We start from the raw sequence: 19,567 nt of genomic DNA on the forward strand, positions 1-19,567 counted from the left end.
CCTGCTGAAGTAACTCAGTATTTAGTGTTTAAAAAAACGGCCTCTCCTTGTTGGGAGGGCAGGTCTGCGGTAAATGAAGCTTTAAAAGAACCTTTGCCTGTCCTGACCTCCTGACTTTTACTGTGTGCTATCACCATGTTACAGCAAATTCATCATTGCCCGAGACACATCCAGAGCACCAGGTATAACACAAAGAGTACACTGTATCTAGATCGCACACTGATACAATAGGGTACGATCAAAATACCTCAAAAAGTCTGGAAAAAGTTTGCCCTTAATTTTACATCTGCAGCACAATCTCAGACTACTAAGCAACCAGGCCATCTCAGAGTAAATTATTTTAGCTCTACTTGTAAATATGTGTTATTTCTTGTCTTTATCAATTTTTTTAAGGACTGCTACCTAGAGTCTGTGGTTAATCACAGTGTGAATAACTAGCATGATACAGTCATGACCAAAAATATTGGCACCCCTGCATTTCTGCCAAATAATTCAATTCAAAATGCTAGTCGAATTTATTTGTATAGCACCAAATCACAACAAAAGTCATCTCAGGGCACTTTACAAAGTTATTCTGACTATTATAGAGGTAAAACCCAACAAATCCCCCTTGAGCGAGTACCTGTGACAGCAAGGGGAGGATAAACTCTCTTTAATGGAAGAAACCTCCGACAGACCCCGGCTCTTGGTGGGTAACCCCAAAACACCAGTGAACCTCCACCATGTTTGACTTGTTGATTGAGGTTTTTTATCCACCATTTGAACAGTCCTTCGTTACAATCTGTCATCTATTTTTCTCCTTCGTCCACGTCCAGGGAGATTAGCGTCAGCGCCATGGGCTGTAAACAATAAGTACTTTATTTGATCAAGTATATTACGTACGGAATTTGGCAGCCATCTGCAGCGTTAACTCACACAAATGGCTCTAGCCATTGGGGACAACTTGGGGTACAGTGCCTTGCCCAAGACACTTTGACATATGGACTGTAAGCACCATGGTTTGAACCTTCAACCTGCTGGTTGGGAGATGACCGCTCTACCCCCTGAACCACAGTCACCCCAATGTGGACAATGCTGCACACAGTGGACACAGGAACAGCCAGATCTCTGGAGATGGACTTGTAGCCCTGAGATTGTCCAGGCTTTTCCACTATTGTGGTTCTCAGATCCTCAAACAGTTCTTTGCTTTTCTTTCTTTTCTCCATGCTCAGTGTGGTCCACACGACACAAAGGTTGAGTCAACTTTTCTCCATTTTAACTGGTTGCAAGTGTGATTTCTATATCACCAGCACCTGTTGGTTGCTACAGGTGAGTTTCATCACAAATTAAAGGAGCATCACATGCTTGAAATACAACCATTTCTGATGGTTTTGAATAGGTGTCAATAATTCTGTCTAGTCCATTTTTGGATCAGATCTGGCTTTTTTTTTCTCTGCTTTTCTGTTTCTTCCAGTGCAAACAAAAGAAATAAACACGAGAATACCAAAGAATTTGTGATTGCAACAATTTTCTGGGACAAGTGGTGCATTATCTGACAGAAATGCAGGGGTATCAGTGTTTTTTCCCATGACTGTATATGCGACATCTCACAAAAGTACAGTGAAGCAAAGTTAAACAATATCTTGATTGATTGTGGAAAGCTGCCAGAATTTTTTTTTTTTTCAAAAAATAATATATCATCCAACTGCAACAGTCAGGCCTGGAAGGAGGAAGACTAAACTCTTTCAGACAAGACAAAGAAATACATGCAACTGTTTCAGGGATGTTTAAAAGAATGATTCAGTAGTGGCTCATGCACAAACACAGCCAAAGAAGGGAGTCCAAACATTCCTTTTTCTCTCTGTTTTCTGTCACTTTCTGTTTATGCCCTGCCCTGTTAAATGCATGAAGCAAAATTCATTTATCTACTCCCCCTCGAACTAGATTAACAACAAAGCTTGTGTATCCCTGAGAGGCTCTGGAGCTGAGACAGTGTGGGTGACTTTTGGTTGTGATGACAGAAGAGGAAACATTGAAGTTAGCACTGCAACTTTCCACACGTCGACACATCACTCTGCGGGGAAAACACACATTAATACAGCAATATGTCATCATATGAAGTGTTCAAATTAATGCTTGATACTGAGTCATTCATCTCACTACCTGTTGCTGATGTTTCTATCCTCAAACTGGCTTTTAGTCATTGTTACAGTAATAACAGTGCAAGTTGCTGTGTCCTGTTGCAGTGTTACTGTGTGGACAGCTGGTGTCTGCATGATGGCACTCACTGAGTCATACGGCATCAGGACTTCACCCTGACTGACAGGAACACATAGGCAAGAAGCCACACATCTGCATGTGAACACCTAAAGAGTCTTTAGGTGACAGAAGAACATTAATCTCAGTCATTATGTTTTTGCCAGGATTTACTGGCTCTATGCTTCATGCTAATGACTTGTAGTGTATCTAAAATGCAAGTTATCCTGGTTCAAAATATGAAACATGACACACACACACAAAAAAAAAAAATTTGAAAAAGAAAGAAAACTTGTTTTCACTGGAGATGTTGCTGATACTTGAGAGAAAATTGGGCATTGCTAAAAATCACTGCGCATTAGAGGACTCTGTTATCATAAAGCAGCTCCATGATGAGAGAGCACACTGTGTGTACAGTTCCATCGAGGCTGCACCATCTTCTAAATTTGTTATTTCAATAACAGAAGCTATTTAAAAATTTTCATCTGTATCAGATCCATATAAAAATGCACATGGTGCCATAAAGTGTGAAAAAATACTGTATTTACCACAGGGGTTTTTATATGGCAGGAGTTTATATGAAGACTTATTTTAAAAAATTAAAATGTAATTTACTTGCTAAACAATTACCGCCTTAACATCTGTGTTTATGAAGCTCAAAATCTTAATTTACAAGAAAATGTCCTGTTCATGTCATTTTTCTTGACGGTGTATAAGACATCCTGCTAACTAGCACTCAGACAAATGGGTTGAAAATGTAAAAATATATATAGTGTATGTACATATATATGTTTATTTTTTTTTCAATTTATGAATCAAAAGCCACTCTTTGCCACTTTATTAGGTACACCTGTACAATTGTATGCAATCCAATGCAGCGCATCCGCCTTAACATCTGTGTTTATGAAGCTCAAAATGTTTCAGTTTTCAGTGAGATTGTCATAAATGTATACATTCAATTAAATGGTTATTATTGAGGTCATAGTTAAAGTTGTACTGGACTACATTATATTCAGAGGTGTTCTTAATGTTCTGACTATTTTATATATGTAGCTGGGGAGGACAAAAATATAGAGACACCTCTGAATATATATACGCACAAACACACACACAATTTGTACTCAGCTACAAACACATGCATTAATACAGAAAAATTTAATTTCCTTCAGAACATGGACAGGGTTGTTTATTAGCGAATGTTACTCAAACTGGAGAAAATAGTTTTAATGGGAACACTTATCAGCTGTGAAATCATACACATTCTGTGCACTGGGGAGTCTTTATGATGTAGTAGGATTGTGCATGTGGGAGAAATAGTAAAGAGGAGATGTTTGGATATGAAGAATCTCTAAAAATCTCTCAAAATCCAAATTTTGCTTTTTACTCATGTTAGCGAACTAAAAGTAGCTTAATTCAAATGATGGGCTAATTACCTCACCTCTTGGAAGTAAAACCACAGGAAGCTAAAATCAGTATCATGTTGTTCTGCGCTTCACAGGATAGAGGGCTGCACCAGGTCAAGATAATTACTGCACAAGTAGTCTGTAATGGCCTACATAAAGTCATAAGATTGTATTTAATTTTTATTCCTTGCGGCCGGGTAGCAAATGTGTCACAGCCAAGTTTTTCATGGAACGCAGTCAAGACCACATGCGCCACAGTACAGTTTTTGGCCCACATTATTATCGTATCTGGCTTTGGATATTGCAGGCCCCCGTCTCTCTTTAAACATGCACACTCCAGTGCAGAAATAGTGATTCACTGACTGACAGTAATTATCACCATTCATCATTAAGCGTAAGCCTGGGGATGATAAGAGCTCTTTATGTAAAATGTCAGCTCACTGAAATGATGAAAATGATTAAAGGGCATCACTGTGAAATAGAGACATACTGAACATGCTGCATGAGGGCTGCAATGAGCTGACAGCACTTGGGGCTGTGGGTGGAGCAGCCAAAGAGTGAGAAAATAAATAAAAGAATAAAAGTAATTTTATTTATTAAAGAAGGCTGAATGACAACTGGGCTGGTATAGAAACATCACAAAGCTCTCAGGGCTGCAAGTCGAGTCTGTATTGATAAAATATCACCGTTGTCTTGACTCACCTGTTCTCTCTGCTCCAGCTCGTTCCCTTTCACTGCAGCGCAGCTAACCTTTGTGTGAACTCTCTCTACCATAAATCAGTAAATCGAGGCATACTTTCTTAGTTTTAGCACTAGCAGGCCATGCTAAAAGTCATGGGCTCTGCTGTGTTCAGCAGATGTTGCACACACTGTCAACCCAGATCTCTGTGGATGCTATCGGTTGCAGATATCACACTCTGTCATCTGTTTTTAGGCTCTTCTGTCTCTCCTCTTCTAGTTTGCAGCTCCCCCTTCTTTTTCTTTCCCCATCTTTCGTTTTTACCTGCTCTATAAATAGGTCCGCATGCCTCTCCTCTGCTACGTCTATACCCCTCTGGATGTTTTCCCTGGGGAGGACAGGCTGGCCTGGGCAGCAATATAGCCTGCTATTCCCTCATCTCCCCTGGGAAAGAATGAGCCTCGCTGGCCCTGAGCATCCTCCACCCTCCATCATGCAGCAAACACAATGTCTTGCAGGGATATACAAAGCACGGTCCCATGCTCAAGCTTGGGAGCACCTGCTAAAATAAGATATGGGTGACTGTGGCGGGTGCACCGGCCAGTGTAACCTGAATCATCTTGTCATCACTCAGGCTGAGGAGCGGACACTCCAATGCCCAGTCTTTCTGATCTAGTCTGGGAAATTTAGAAAGGAATAAACAGGGGTGTGTTTACAGTATATAATGATGTTTTTTTTCTTTGTCTTTTTTTGTGTAGAAAAAGCGCTGTCTCTAGTGCATTTTATGCTGATATTAAGGGAAAAGTTGCACAGTGGACACTTCCATGCTTCATTTCCATAACAATTTTGGATGCTCTGGCAGTGATGATGATGTGTGCTGTTGTGTCCCTAGTGTAAAAATACTTGTAGGTTACAGAAGCAGCAGATCCATGCATGTATGTTTAGTGTAAGGAACATTTCCGGGTCTCTGTGTGTTTACAGTTGTGTTGAGATACTTTTTGCCAGTCAACTGAGTTCTAAATGTGAATCCTGGATAGAAAAAATAAAAAAAAGAATTAATAGCATGACTGCTACTCAGTCAGTAAATGGTACATGCATATCCACAAATACTTTGCAGGTACAACAAATGTGTACACCAAAACCAGGGTGAAAAATGCATTTAATTTTTTCCAATTAGACCATTTGTTAATTATATACAAGGACAAAATGATCATAAAATTGTTCCCGTTAGTTTGACATTGATAGATCAGAAACATATTAGAATTCTGTACTGTGCTTGTCTCCTGTACCATTGATCTGGCAAAATCAACAAATCAAAAATGCATGAGCCAGGTCACAGTTTCATCAAAAAAGTATCAAACGTGTGACAGAGTCCTATTACTCTGGGATAATACTAAAAAAACAGGTTAGTACACTCAGCAGATGAAGTTGGTGTCTGCTGGTGTCCTGAGGGGCCCTGCTGCGCTGCATGGTGCCCATCCACAGCCGATAGAGTTTCTGTTTACTTATATTTTTATGGGTGTTAAATGATAAAGACACTTTGCTGGCTATATTGAACTTTTTTTTAGTATTATCCTAAAGCAACTGGATATTGTAACAGGAATCACGTTTTGACAAAACAGTGACTTGTACATTTTTTTATTTGTTCATAGTCAGACTTGCCAGGTCAATCACAGTGATGTTTTATTGCCAAATGTGTTGTGTAGCAGATTGTATATGTTCACAGGCATTGTGGCATCAATTAAACTAATGGGTGTATAGTGCCGGAGCAATCAGCCGGCACATCTGGTATTTCTTATCTGTTGATTCCTTGTCTGCCTGCCTCTGATGAATGTCTCAAAATAAAACCAGAAGACTGAAAAAAGGACAAAGGTATAGTGGCATTGTTTTTACTCTTATACCTGTTTGGATGCTTCTCCCATTTTTTTGTGTGAGTGCTTATTAAATCTAGTGATGGTTGAAGTAAACAGATCTTTTCCTTAAATAAAAAGTACCAGTATAGCAATGTACTGTAAACCTGTCCCTTAACAAGTAAAAGCCTCACTTTTAAACTTCTGAGTGTAGAAGTATTATCAGAAAACTGTACCTAAAGTAACAAAATGTAAAAGTGCTGACGACATAAAATTATGTCCCCCAACTTTAACTAATTTATAAAATGTACTGTTATATAGTTTCATCCAATGGTTCACAGTCTTGGCATTAGGCCATTTTAAAAGGTCACAAGACAAATCTGAGAGGACATGGAATAGAAAAGACAGTGGCAGAAAAAAGAAGGAAAAATAAAATGCTGTTACATAGTTTAGTATTGATATTTTGGTCTTTGGGACGGGAGTAGGAATGGTGTAGCATAAACTGGAATAAATCAGAATAAAACATTTTCTCAATTTCAGTTCAGTTAAACTGACCATTGTCAGTCGGCCCTCATAAACACACATAGAGTATGTAATGATTGCAAAAACGTATAAAGCTTTAATCTGTATCTAAATGGAGACAGTTTTGGTGTGAATAAAGATATCACATTAATGCTGTAATGTCAAAACTCAAATGGATTTGAAAAAATCTCCAAAGTTAAGAGATACATGGTTTCCCCCATATATGCGAAGACGTGTGTGTGTTTGTGTATGTGCCCTGTACTGTTTTTGCTTCTGGCTGGTTACAGTTATTTACAGTTGTTGGCTCTGTATACCACTTTCTAAAACATCATTCTCTGTGCTCACCGTATAAACAGAGTTCTGAAGGAGGAGATAAAAAGTTGAAAAGTTTTGGGGAGGAACGCCACAGTGTCTCTCAGCAGTCTTCTCCCTCCATCTGTCTGCACTGCTTTCTCTGCAACAAGGACAAAATGCGCACATCATAATGGAGATATGAAGGGCCTCTGGGGAGAAAAACTTCAGGGAGAGTTTGGAGAAAGATGAGACAAGGAGGAGGAGGAGGTGGAAAGAAGGTGAGTGTAGGTGTAGAGGTAACGAGATGAAGCTTTAATGATCCCTGTGGGGAAAATAGGCCACTGCTGCAACAAATGCAGAGGATAGTGGATACAGCAAGAAAGATCTTATTATACTGTACCATAGCAATAACACTTGACCAAACCCCAATATTAGCTTCATGTTTTAAACTGAGGACCTATGGAAGCACAGGGACATATAGAATGCAACAGCATTAACTGAGACATACAAGACGACAATAATTGTATGTGAGAATAAACATAAAACAGGTGAGTGTGTAGCATCTTAGGTTGGGAAAAAATTAGGAGGTAAGGAACAGCACAGTGAAATCAACATAAGATGTACAAATGTCAGTGACAAGGAAGGTAGAAATGTATTCAATTTACCTAAATAATGTAGCTTCCCAATGTGCTGTCAGGTTTAACCAGTCCAATTTAGATAACCAGAAATAATACCACATGGCAGTGTGGTCACAAATAGCAGTCACATTAATTAAGCAAGCTCATCAGTGGTCTCAAACTTTACTGATGTTTCTGTGACAGTTTCTCAATGCAGTGTTTTCAGACTCCATAAAGCCAACACTTTCAAGCACAGAACCGGGCTGGTTGTCCAAAACGTTACCTTCAGTGAGTTGCCTTTTTTTGGCTCAATCAGTGTCTCTGAAAAATACTCTGATTTTTTTCTTTTTCTGCCTTTTATATTGCAAGACAAAACATGGCAGACAAAACAAAAGACAGGATATTTACAAAAGAAGTGTGTATAATGAGTGTACAAGAGGTTTTCATGCATTATATGTGTGTGGGTGTTATGTGGGTGTGTTAACACTATTAATTCTGTAGCTCAGGAGGTAGAGAAGTTGTCTCTTCACCAGAAGGTCGGTGATTCCATTCCTGTTTTCCACATGTCAAAGTGTCCTCAGGCAAGATGCTCCCACTGGCCAGAGCAGCGCCTTGATGGGACAATGCCACCATCGGTGTGTATGTGTGAGTTGGAGCCACAGATGGCTGCCTTGGTTCTGTACCGGAGACAGATCCCTTGTATCTGTAGAGAGAAAAAAGTATTTGATCAGTCTTATTTGAGCTGATAGTGAGTGGCTTTTGAACACCCTCCCAGGAAAAACAACAGCATCTGTCATTTCATCAAGTGCCCAAAAATAATATATGTTGATGTTCAAGTGCTAAAGCCCCTTATTTGTCATATTAAGTCATGACAGGAGTAAAGAAAAAGCCAGGTCATAATAGTCAGCCACAGTGGAATGAAATATGGGTAGTTTTATAAATACAGTGTGTTTTAAACATATCTGTTACATTTTATTCACCCAAAGTTTTTAGACATTTTCCAAGTCCATCTTTACAAACACCCCAGATTCCCCTCCATCCTCCAGCAGGCTGAAGTTATTAACATAAAACACGCATTATTCATGAGCACCTTCTCTGATTGGCTGAAGGTGATGACACACAGCCAATCAGAATAGGACCTAATGAATGTTACACTCGATCTTTACCCAATGGCTGTAGTTGTAAAAAAAAAACCATACTGTCTATTATGAAGCAGAATCTGACCTTGAAAGAGAAGGTGATGAACCTGCTGTTGCAGATAGGAGACATCAACTGGATGTTTAACAATAGGATCATGTTTGTTTCCTAGCAAAGAAACAATCATTTTGTCAAACGCAGTGGGCGGCAGCTAGCTTAGCTTTAGCTCAGCTGTTGTCATTTATCTTAGTGACGTTCCCTGTGCTCTCAGCCAGGGGCTGCACAGGGGGTGGGCTTATCCTCACATATCTGATTTCTCAGCTGGGTGTGACTTCACAAAGGGCACAGTTTCAACTCCATTCACTCTCCAGGCAAAATTTTAAAAACTTAAAAACACGGCAGCAGAAGACCTTCCCCATCACCCCAATCCATCTCAAAGCTCTTTTGTTTTGTTTTCCATCATACCAGCTGTTTAACCACATTTATTACTGGGTGTGAGGCAGAGGAGGAGAGCAATACAATTATTTGTCATACATGACAGCAGCAAGAACATTCATTTTTCTGTACCAAAGCTATTTATTCCCTGTCTAATGAATGAGCTGCCTTCACATAGTGTCAAAGACTGTTGCCACATCTGACAAAGCTGGCAGGTTGATCTCTTGAAATGAGATCTTCATTGTCTGTTCCTACTTGTGTAACCCAGCTAGTACAATAGACTCCGTGTCTTGTTATGATGACCATGCTGTTTTTGGTCAGTCACTTTGCTTTACACCATATTCAGCTGTCAGGAGACAAACTCTTGACACAGCTGGTTCCAAGAAAATCTGCATGTCTGTAACCTGCATCCTTGTGTTTATTGCTAGTCTTACTGCAATAAACACAGGAATGATATTAGAATACAGAAAGTTTGGTTTGATGGTATTTTGTCGTACTGAGATTAGTGATGAGGAGAGGTGGGTCGTTTATGAGTAAATGTCTCCAAGCAGCTTGCTCACTCATACACACACTGTAGGTGACTGAATGCTCATCACTGATGAGAAAGTTCTGTAAAAGAACAACTAAAGTAAACTTTACATTTAGAGGAGAAACAACACTTAATGCACCGACTGTTTTACTTTCATGAAGGACTTTGTGACTTTGATTAATCTAGTTTTATGTATAGCTGTTTTAATGTAACAAAGTCATACTGTATGCTTCGTTTAAGTTTTTCCACATATTTCTTTAACCAAGATTACAGCTGTTTGATATTATAATCTTATTTGTTCATTATTTATTTTACAAAATACCTCCATATGAGTTATAGTTGTGTGTGTTATGAATAAACACTGAAAAATGACCTCAACTGCAACACTGTTGTGTTATGTATGTGTTACTGTAGTGCTAACTAGGGAGTTTAGTTTTCTAGTTAACCTTAATGAAAAATTTTTTATTGCCTAATAAATAAATATTATTCAGTACAGTTTTGCTATTTGATGATTATTGTGATATAGAGCTGAATAAGACAATAAGAAAGGAGGACAGATAACCAGTAAAACAAGCTGGCATAATGTGCAGTGACAGTTGCAGCAACAAAATATGTTATGTATTGGGTGTGAGCCCAGTTTGAAGTTTTCATGCTGTGTGTTGTGGTGTATTTACAACCCATTTGTCACCCAGAAAGCAGCACAATTTTGTTCAATCCTGTGTAAAATAATTACTGGGCCAGTAAACTTGGCAAAAGTCAGCTTAGACACTTTCCTCATATGCACTGTTTACATCTTGTCAAACACAAATCAGACTCCTTAGGGAAACGTGATGAAGCCACAGTGACAACTCCATCTGAATGATAGAGAAAAATAAAATCTACAACACAGATAAAACAGTTGCTGAGAGAAAAAACATACCATACACCTCTTTTACTCTAAAAAGAGGGAGGTGAGAAGAGATGCTTTTAACTTCATAAAAATATATAAACACGGTTAGGAGCATTTCTAAAGGCTGATTCTGACATGTTTTATGTGTTTCTGAATAGGCATGACTGGAGCAAACTGATTAATTTGCTGCTTTTAATGGTGCAAACAAATTATGATGGTTTGACATTATTGTGTCTTCAGAGTCCAACAGGAATAAAGGCATAAGGGCAAACCCATATATAGTTAATCACAAACAGGTGTGCAATAGAGGGCCATAGGGATGGCGTTTTTTTGTAGATAGATCTGGAAGTTAGCATCACCCTGGTTCCCTCAACAAAAAGCCAGTGGGATTTTTCCATACACTTTTGGATTATTGTGGAAAAATAAGCTCTGTGACAAACAAAAGCTTATGATGCACATTTTGTCCAGCAAGATCATCTTAACAAAGTAAACACCACTTTTATGATTTTTCAAGCTCAAATACAATCACCAGAAGTAAAAAGTTAGGCTATAAACCAACTACACAACGGCTCCGTGATGTCAACGTCATCACCACGGCTTCCAAGTTGTAAATTGATGTAGTGCACTTACCTCTTCTACTAAATCCTTTCCTCCTGACCTGATCTAGCTAGTGGTCATGGCTGTGTCATTTAGAATAGTTTGCAAGTGCATGAGTTTAAAAATAATTAGGCTGTAAGGGTTGAGCTAGTGAACAGATTATTCTCCATGTTCAGCATGATGACGTGTAAAATCCCAGACAGCCTCTGGAGCAACCACCTTTTTTAAGACAAGTAAAAGCATTTACTGATGTATTTTGTTTCATAAAACAAAAGGTGAAAATGTATTGGCCTTGTTAACCACAGACCTTATTTTAGTCATCTAACCAAAAACCCATTCAAACAACCCATAGATTTTTTGGTGAGGGAACCGGATGTGCAAAAATGCTGACTTAGCTCCTGGTTTTAGGACTCACTACTGCGGCACTCTATTGTTATCGGACAATGGAAGTTCTAAACTACTGGATAATAAATGCATGCCCGGGCCCATGTACAGGATAAACGCTACACATCTTAACAATCCAACAAAACAAAACATCAGAACAGATTTCCCAATACACATATAAATTAATCACTTAAAACAAAACCACATGAAGGGTTTATTAGGCAAACATCATCACTTGTAGGAAGCATGACTAATTACTGTAGGTTCTTCATTAAGGCCAAAATGTTGTGCTGTGTTTAGGGTGTGAACCCAGTATGCCTGTGGTTCAGTGGGTAGAGCAGTCGTCTCCCAACCAGAGGGTCAGAGGTTTGAATCTTGATGCCTGCAGTCCATGTGTTGAAGTGTCCTTGGGCAAGACACTGAACCCACAAGTTGCCCCCGGTGGTTAGAGCCATCGGTTGAGTTGGCGCCGCAGATGGCTGCCTCAGTTCTGTACTAGAAACAAATTCCTTGTGTGTAACATACTTGGCCAAATAAAGGTGATTATCCTCTCTGTGGAGAAGGGTCACCATATCTAGAAAGTGAAATTCTTTCAATAGCCTAAAATTTCAGTGAGGCTGCAGAACCATAGTTTGTCTGTACATAGTGTCATATTAAAACAAATTCCATATTTTGAGTCTGTATGGTAGTTTTATGTTCTGAGATATTGTTGGAAGGGACAAAAGTAAATAGTATATTCCTATTTAGTGTGTTAAAACCATATTGTTTGTGTCAAACCTTTCCTTTTTAATTCTTTCCTCATAAAATCTTTGAAGAGGATATTTTTAGTCCTGCATTAATTACATTAATTTTTTTTTTTTTTTTTTTTTTTTTTTTTTGGTTGTGCTGTCACAGTTGCTGGCACTTTACTGCCACCACCTGCCCATCAACAGACTGCTGCTGACAGGCCACTGGCAGGATATGAATCACACCACTCACATGCTAAATTAAAACTTGGCTGCATATAAGCAAAACTCTAAATGAATTCAAATAAAGAGAGATTGTTGTTCTCCAGAACAATCACGTATCTGGAATCATAAAGAGAATTTAGTCCGTAGTTTAGGGAGAAGCAGTAAAATTTACAGAAAATTTAGCAGAAAAAATAAAAAGTGTAACTTTTTAATACTCAAAAAATTGTACAGCCTTTGGTTGCTTATAAATGATAAATTCCCTAGATTAGATGAGATCTGGTAGTAGGATTTGGACTCGCCTAAATATTTATTAAACCCTGATGACAGATTTGTTCTTTATGAAACAAGAATATATATATTGTCTTATTTACAGATGCATGACATCCAAATAAAAACCACTTTTCAAATGTTGTCACGCAGTGCAGTCATGCCTGAGGAATCTTGATCATGCCTTTCTTGATGGTTTTGATCTGAAAACACTTGAACAAAGCTACTTTAAGCACCGACTGCACTTGTGTACTTGAGCGTCCTTGTGTGCTGTAATAACATGATCCACTGCTCCTTCCTCTTCTATTTGCTCACAAGCAGCAAATTAACAATTTGCAGAACAAAGGAGTCATTGAGCATCTTTAATTCTATTCCACCTTTCATTTTACATGTCTAATTTAGTTCAGCACAACTATCCAACTAGTCAGCATCAGCATTACTGTTGAAAATAGGAAGAATATTATCATTACCAGTGCTAGCACTGGTAATGAAAACACCTATTGCAAGTCATTTTGTATTGGTTTGTTTTGTTTTGAATGAACAAAGGCAGAAAGCCTGTTTTTTAAAGATGCAATAATTTAAGTGGACTTGCTGTCCTAATTGGAAAGTGGGGAATTTGCACTAGTACTGCAGAGCTAATGCAAAACTAAACTAGATAGGATAGAAGATGGCTGTCTCTGCCTGTCTATGTGTGGACAATTCAGCTTTGTAAGGACATTTTTGCAATTTTTTTCAAATTGCTCTCTGGGGCTTTACATATGCTTCTAGGGTTAAAGGCAGAATTAGGGTTAGATTAAGGGTAGTGTAAGGGTTAAAGTTAGGCCAGCAGTGGTTATGAGTATATTAGGATAAGTCTCCAGGCAATGAATGTAAGCCAATTTAAAGAACAATGAAAACAAAGGTGGGTGCATATGTGTGTGAAAGTAAGAGCCAGGGAGACGGCTCAGCATTTTGGTGGCACTCCTCTCATCTCTATGAAGCCATTTATCGTCTCCTCTGGTCACGACTCTGATGAGGAGCATTACAGGCGGCAAGAAGAGAGAAAAGAAGGACAAACTTGTTAGAGGAGAGAGGTGTTGATGAGATAATTACACAGCTGTCATAGTCCCTGTCTGTCCCATCAATGTGTCTCTGTTTGCGTACATATACGTACATGTCAGCTATCTATGTGTGTGTGTATTTGTACATTTGTGAGGGTGAACATGTTTGGCAATGTATCTTTTTTTTTTCAGATAACACCACAGTGCACAGTTTTGATTGCCACTATATGTGCTACAGTATACGTGTGTGATAGTGTGAACTGATACTTGATGTAGAATAATGGCTGCACTTTTTTCTTTGCTACACTATGTATGGCAATGTCATTTGGGGTGGAAATGAGGTTTGGAACATCTGCTTTATTCTGCCATTTCCTCCTTGTATACATCCCCCTTCTGTGTGTTTTATTTTTTAAAGGCAACATTGTTGCTATCATCTGTATGGAGTCACCACAGGCGCTGCAGGCAAACACCACTTCTTCTTAGACAGCCCATAATTCTTCCATGTTGACTTCAGACACATCTACTCCCTCTTTCAGCCTGCCATGACCTCGGTAATAGAAAGAGAGTGTTTGTGTGCCTGTGCCTGTTTCAAAAGCATTGGCAGGCCTGGCTGATTTGATATGTGTTTGGGACATGAATGCCAGGCCGCAGGCGTCCACACACCCTCTAAAACCTACTGGCCAGATTGAGTCGCGGGGCGAGGGGGGGAAAGTAATGGTGAAGGAAAGTTGACCACCGCCCTGGGAAATATGTAGCGTATCTCTGTGCAAGCAAAAACAAGCTCTCAAGTTGGCGGACAGCTTTTTCATTTGGTGCTCTCCAAGATGTGGAGGATTGCAAGGTAGAAATTGGTGGAGGTGGTGGTGGTGTGGGGACGTGGGGAGGGCTGGTATTGGTGGTTTGTGTTTCTGTTATGAACAGAGAGCTGTGAAACAGGAGCAAACTCAATTTCAAGCGTGGAGTCCTCGAGGAGAAGTACTCAGTCCCTCCACCTGCTTTCACAGCCAAACAAAAGCTTTAACCCTTTCACTACTGTAGAAGTTTTTGTTGGAGCACTGTTATGGATCCTCTTACTTTAAGGCTAGTTCTCATCCAGGTGTCCTGAAGGTCAGGTAGTAACCTGAACAACAAGTCTTGTTTCAACTATCTGTTTTGTGACTTCAGTGTGAGGCACATGTTTTAGCTTGGTGCCAGGACAAAAATTAAATTGAAGAAGTTATCACAAAACACAGGAAGAAGAAGAACTGGACTGTTTTCCTGCATGAAATATGAGAATAACTATGAAATTGTGGGGTTTAGGAGGGCAAAGTGCCAATTACTGCATTTTCCCTGTTTTATTCACACAGTTCTGTCAGTAAAGTAAAGTAAAGCACCAGACATTCCACTAAACCCTATCGCTTATACACAAGTCATAATTCAAACAGCTAGAGCAAATTAGATAAATGACTCCCATCACCTTCAAAGACAGGGATTTCTCATTTGAGGGGAAATTAAATTAACACCACTGGGAAAGGCTCGTGAATCTTCACACGGTCTGCTGTGGTGATAACACACTGCCTCACATGTTCTCAGATTCAGGCGGGATATATTTGTCCTTTTTTTGTCATCTAATAATAACAGTATAGCAGAGAAAAATTCCCCCAGTGTGTTGAAGAATTATTAGATCCACTTGCACAGTACACCGCTTTCATTATGTCACTTTGGTGGGCTGATGAAGAGCACTCACAGAAGTGTAATTGGCCGCATCCATTTGTGACCTTGGCTATAGAGCGAGGGGCCAGCGCATCATCAACGCGAGACGGCGGGACGTCGGCGCCCTGAGGGAGGGGGAGGCAGAGAGAAGGCTGGTAAATGCAGGAGGGATGGATGGAGAGATGAGAGGATGGTGGCATTGCCATCTGTCTATGTGTTCTGACCCACTGCCCTCCTCAGTGGCCCAATGCCCAAATTAGGAGAAGTGACACACCAGCTAATTGCAACATGTGAGTGTTTGTGTGGGAAGCAACAGTTTTTGCACAGAGAAATTAGTAGATCATGAAGCTCCACTTGGCAAGATTTTTATGGAAAAATACTCCCATCTATTTAGCCTAAATCATGAAGTAGAGCTGCAGCAGACGAGAGTGCTCTTTCCCCATTATGACATTTTACACCCATCCCATTTATCTCCACGAAATGTTGATGTAGATTCTTCTTGACCCACAGAAAGTGACAAATTGATGCTTCGGAGCAAAACACAAAACTCTCTTCAGCGACCAAGGACTGTTTATTGTTGGACTAACCCAGTTTAGGTCTCATCCCTTTGCTGTGCTTCTGTACGAGCTGTACAAGCTTCCCGTGTGCCGTTTACTGTCATGTTACAAGAGTTCATGAAATTGAAGTTCATTATTTTCAGAATGGCTGACTGCTGCTATTTGGAACCACCAAAGAGACACACTGCCTGGAATAGTTTAATAAAGTGATTTGCAAAATCAGTGATTTTTTTTTTTCGGACATCATTTGTGTTAAAGCCCTGTCAGCCCACACAGGTGTCTTCAATTATTCTGGCTAATTAGGTCTGTTTTCAGGCTGAAGTTGGGCAGAGATATGCAAGGAGTTTGTTAAAGTCACCAAACTTTAATCATGTAAAGCTCCTTTAATTAACAATTTCTATATTAACACTGAAGCATAGAATTATCAGCCAGTTCTGCAGGAGTGGGCCTGCTGCTTTGGTCCAGGTAGAAATAACAACTGGATGGATTGCCAGCAGATTTTGTGAGACATTCATGAGTCCCAGAGGATTAATTATTTGAACTCTTCTGATTCACACATGTTTTTCTTTTATGCCATCAGCAGGTCAACATTTCAATTTGCAGGTCTTTGGCTTATGACCTAAAATAACAACATTAAGCAGATAAAAGATCGGCACACTGCGCTAAGCTCCCAGCAGTTTAACTCAGCCGCACCATTTCAGTCTCAACAAGACCATTACCAGGAGATGTGAAACAGGCATCACACTGAAGAACACACATATATAGACACCTACAAATACACCACTCAGGTGTTTTCAATCTGATTCAGTCAGTCTGTTTATATATCTTTCAATTATACATCTTCAGTTATTCTGGCTAATTAGATCTGTTTTCAGGTTGAAGTTGTTGTATGTATATACAGTATATATAGATATATACAGTATAATCTTAAATTTTGTTTTGTCTAAAATAAAAGCATTCCCATATTGTTCAGCTGTACTTTGTGGTTAGTGCTAATTAGCAAATATTAGCATACTAACACACAAAAATAAAAGTGAATATGTTAAGTATTACCCGCTAAGCACCACTATGTTAGCACTGTCATGTGCGCATGTTAGCATTACATTATGTTACATTAGTTTAGCCCCGTTCAGGACCATCTCCCACACACAGTTCCACATCAAAGTTCAGAGAAGCGGCACACTGTACTCACACAATCCTGAGAGGACATCTAATCAGACTGAAGTGAAAACACCTGTGTAATTTAGCTGTGCAGACAAGTTTTCATACTACAGATGCCGGAAGCGACTTGTAAGTCATACTGTGTGGGTGGTTCTTGTTTTGATGAAGGCTGATTTTCTGTAGGTGGTGCTGTCTTCTTTTCTCTCTCCAGGAAGTAAGTTGTTTGTCAGCTATTAAAAAGAAAAATGAATGTCATAGTTTCCTCTGGACATCTGCCATATTCAGAACATCTAATACTGAGTATGTATTGAGTTTGCAGTGTAGTAAAACTTGAGTATTAGTAAAAAAAAATTTCTGAACATGAACTTGGCCAGCTGAGGAGGAGGAGGCCAGGCCTTGCAGTCACTTCCTTCTTCAGGGCAAAAATGTTGCATATTGTAGTCTACTGTAGCTTTAACATCCAGAAGAAACAGGAAGAGAGCAAGTGTCTGATGGAATGAATGATGACAGATGGAAAGCTAAGAAGTGTGAAGTGTTTTGTTAAACTCATTCTAATATAAGGAGCATCACTTGGCTGCTTGACAAGCAGCCCTGGGGCAGAGATCATATTAGCTGGAGGTGTTGAAGGTGATAGACTCATACTATACACACACTTTGAGTGGAAGATGTGGACTCTGCCACTGGGTGGAATTAGTGGTTCTCTCACTGACACCTGGAGCTAGAGGTGTGTTTAGACAGAATGTGAGCTGAATTTTACAAGTCCTCCAACCTAAACAACCATATACCGAGGTGAATCAGGTGAACCAAACCTTTATTATCATAGTCACAATAATAAACATGCAATTAAGGGTGTGGAACAGTTACATTTTGACTAAGATTAGGCAAACAAACAAACAAAAAATCCTATCTGGTTACAGGTGCGAAGCCAGTAATGGGGCCTGGACGGCACTGGCCCACCCACATTGATCAGTGGATGGAGACGTTAAAAGGAAAACACATGAATTCTGATCAGAATATTTTTACAGTGGTGGCATAGTCAGAGGTCAGATATCAATTGGATCTAGGACCACATATGGAAGTGGACCAGACCTGATATGAAAATATTTGATTTGGATTTGGTTTGTTCACACATTTGTAAAAAGATCAAATCTGAGTCATGGTGGGGGAAAAAATCACTTTTGGGTCACTTTGTGTTTATGAATTTAATATACAGACAAGAAAAAGAGAGGAGTGGAAGAGAATAGTAGAAAGAACTGGACTTCCTGGCAAGATCTGGGATTGGTCAGAGGCTGAGATATTAAACAAGCAAACAAGAAAAGTCAGCAGTCTGCTTGCAAAGGTATGGCCAAGTTTGAAACTCATGGAACTGTTATGGTGTCCAACGCATCAAATTATATCTGAGGACTTTATAAATATATAAAGATGAGAAGGAAAAGGAGAAAATTGGAGGAAAATATAAGAAATAAATTGAGCTACTAAGGAGTTGAAAGACTGAGTTGGACACAAAATGCAGTCCATTCATATTTTCCTTACTTATTATAATACTGGACAGTATTTGTCAATATAATGAATGCTTTTAAAATATAAACATACTTATCTCATACCTATTAAATATTATGTCAAATAAAATCTCTAACATGTAGGAAAAATAAGACAGAACTAACCATTTAGTTTGGAATAAAAACAGGGAGTGTGGCTCTTGATGACATTATGACTGTTATGTTATTAGTCTAAAAGGACCCAAATGCAGGCTGGGAAAATATAAAATTAACAAAGGCAAGATAATACACTGAACAACAACTCAGGAGGATGTCATGATTCGGTTCCGTTGCTTCCTGTCCGGTTTTTATTTTGACGTTACTTTGTTTTTGTTTCACCTTAGTTTCGGTCTTTTTACGTTCTTCATCACTCACATTGGTTTCACCTGTTTCGTTATTGTTTGCACCTCTATTTAGGCAGCGTCCTCCCACCAGGACTCTGCCAGATTGTTCTAGATCCCAGCTCTGACTCTCCAGCTTTCAGTTTTGGTATCTTGTGTTTCTGACCCGGACTGTTAAGGACATGTGAGTTTTGTGTTTTCACCGTGTCTTGTATGGTTTTCTTTTGTTCAACGTTAGTTCTCTTAATAAAGAGACGGTTTTGTTTTACACTTCCTCGTCTGGCCATTTAATTGAGTTCACCTAACACTTTTCGGCCGCATTACGCGCCGTTTCTGACAGTACAATCTGGCCAAAATGGACTCAGCCAGCAAGACAGATGAGGTGATGGTGTTGTGGACGAACTTAAACAGTTTCTGCCACCAGTTTTATGATCTTCAGGATTCTGGTGA

General features: G+C 39.3%; 1 protein-coding gene across 10 annotated transcripts in view; it reads left to right on the forward strand.

Annotated features, from left to right (window-relative positions):
• The window catches only part of epha8 (eph receptor A8), a 132,911-nt gene that overhangs the window by 18,617 nt on the left and 94,727 nt on the right, over positions 1–19,567 (forward strand). Inside the window, exon 1 of one of the 10 annotated variants that reach the window (XM_020622999.1) lies at positions 7,187–7,261. The exons of the other annotated variants lie outside the window; for them this stretch is intronic. The gene's annotated coding sequence lies outside the window, so the exon portion shown is untranslated. Of the gene's footprint in view, positions 1–7,186; positions 7,262–19,567 lie in introns of those variants that run through there. 10 annotated transcript variants of the gene reach the window in all.

The sequence above is a fragment of the Monopterus albus genome, unplaced genomic scaffold (genome assembly GCF_001952655.1).
Source record: "Monopterus albus unplaced genomic scaffold, M_albus_1.0 scaffold291.1, whole genome shotgun sequence".
NCBI classification, from domain to species: domain Eukaryota; kingdom Metazoa; phylum Chordata; class Actinopteri; order Synbranchiformes; family Synbranchidae; genus Monopterus; species Monopterus albus.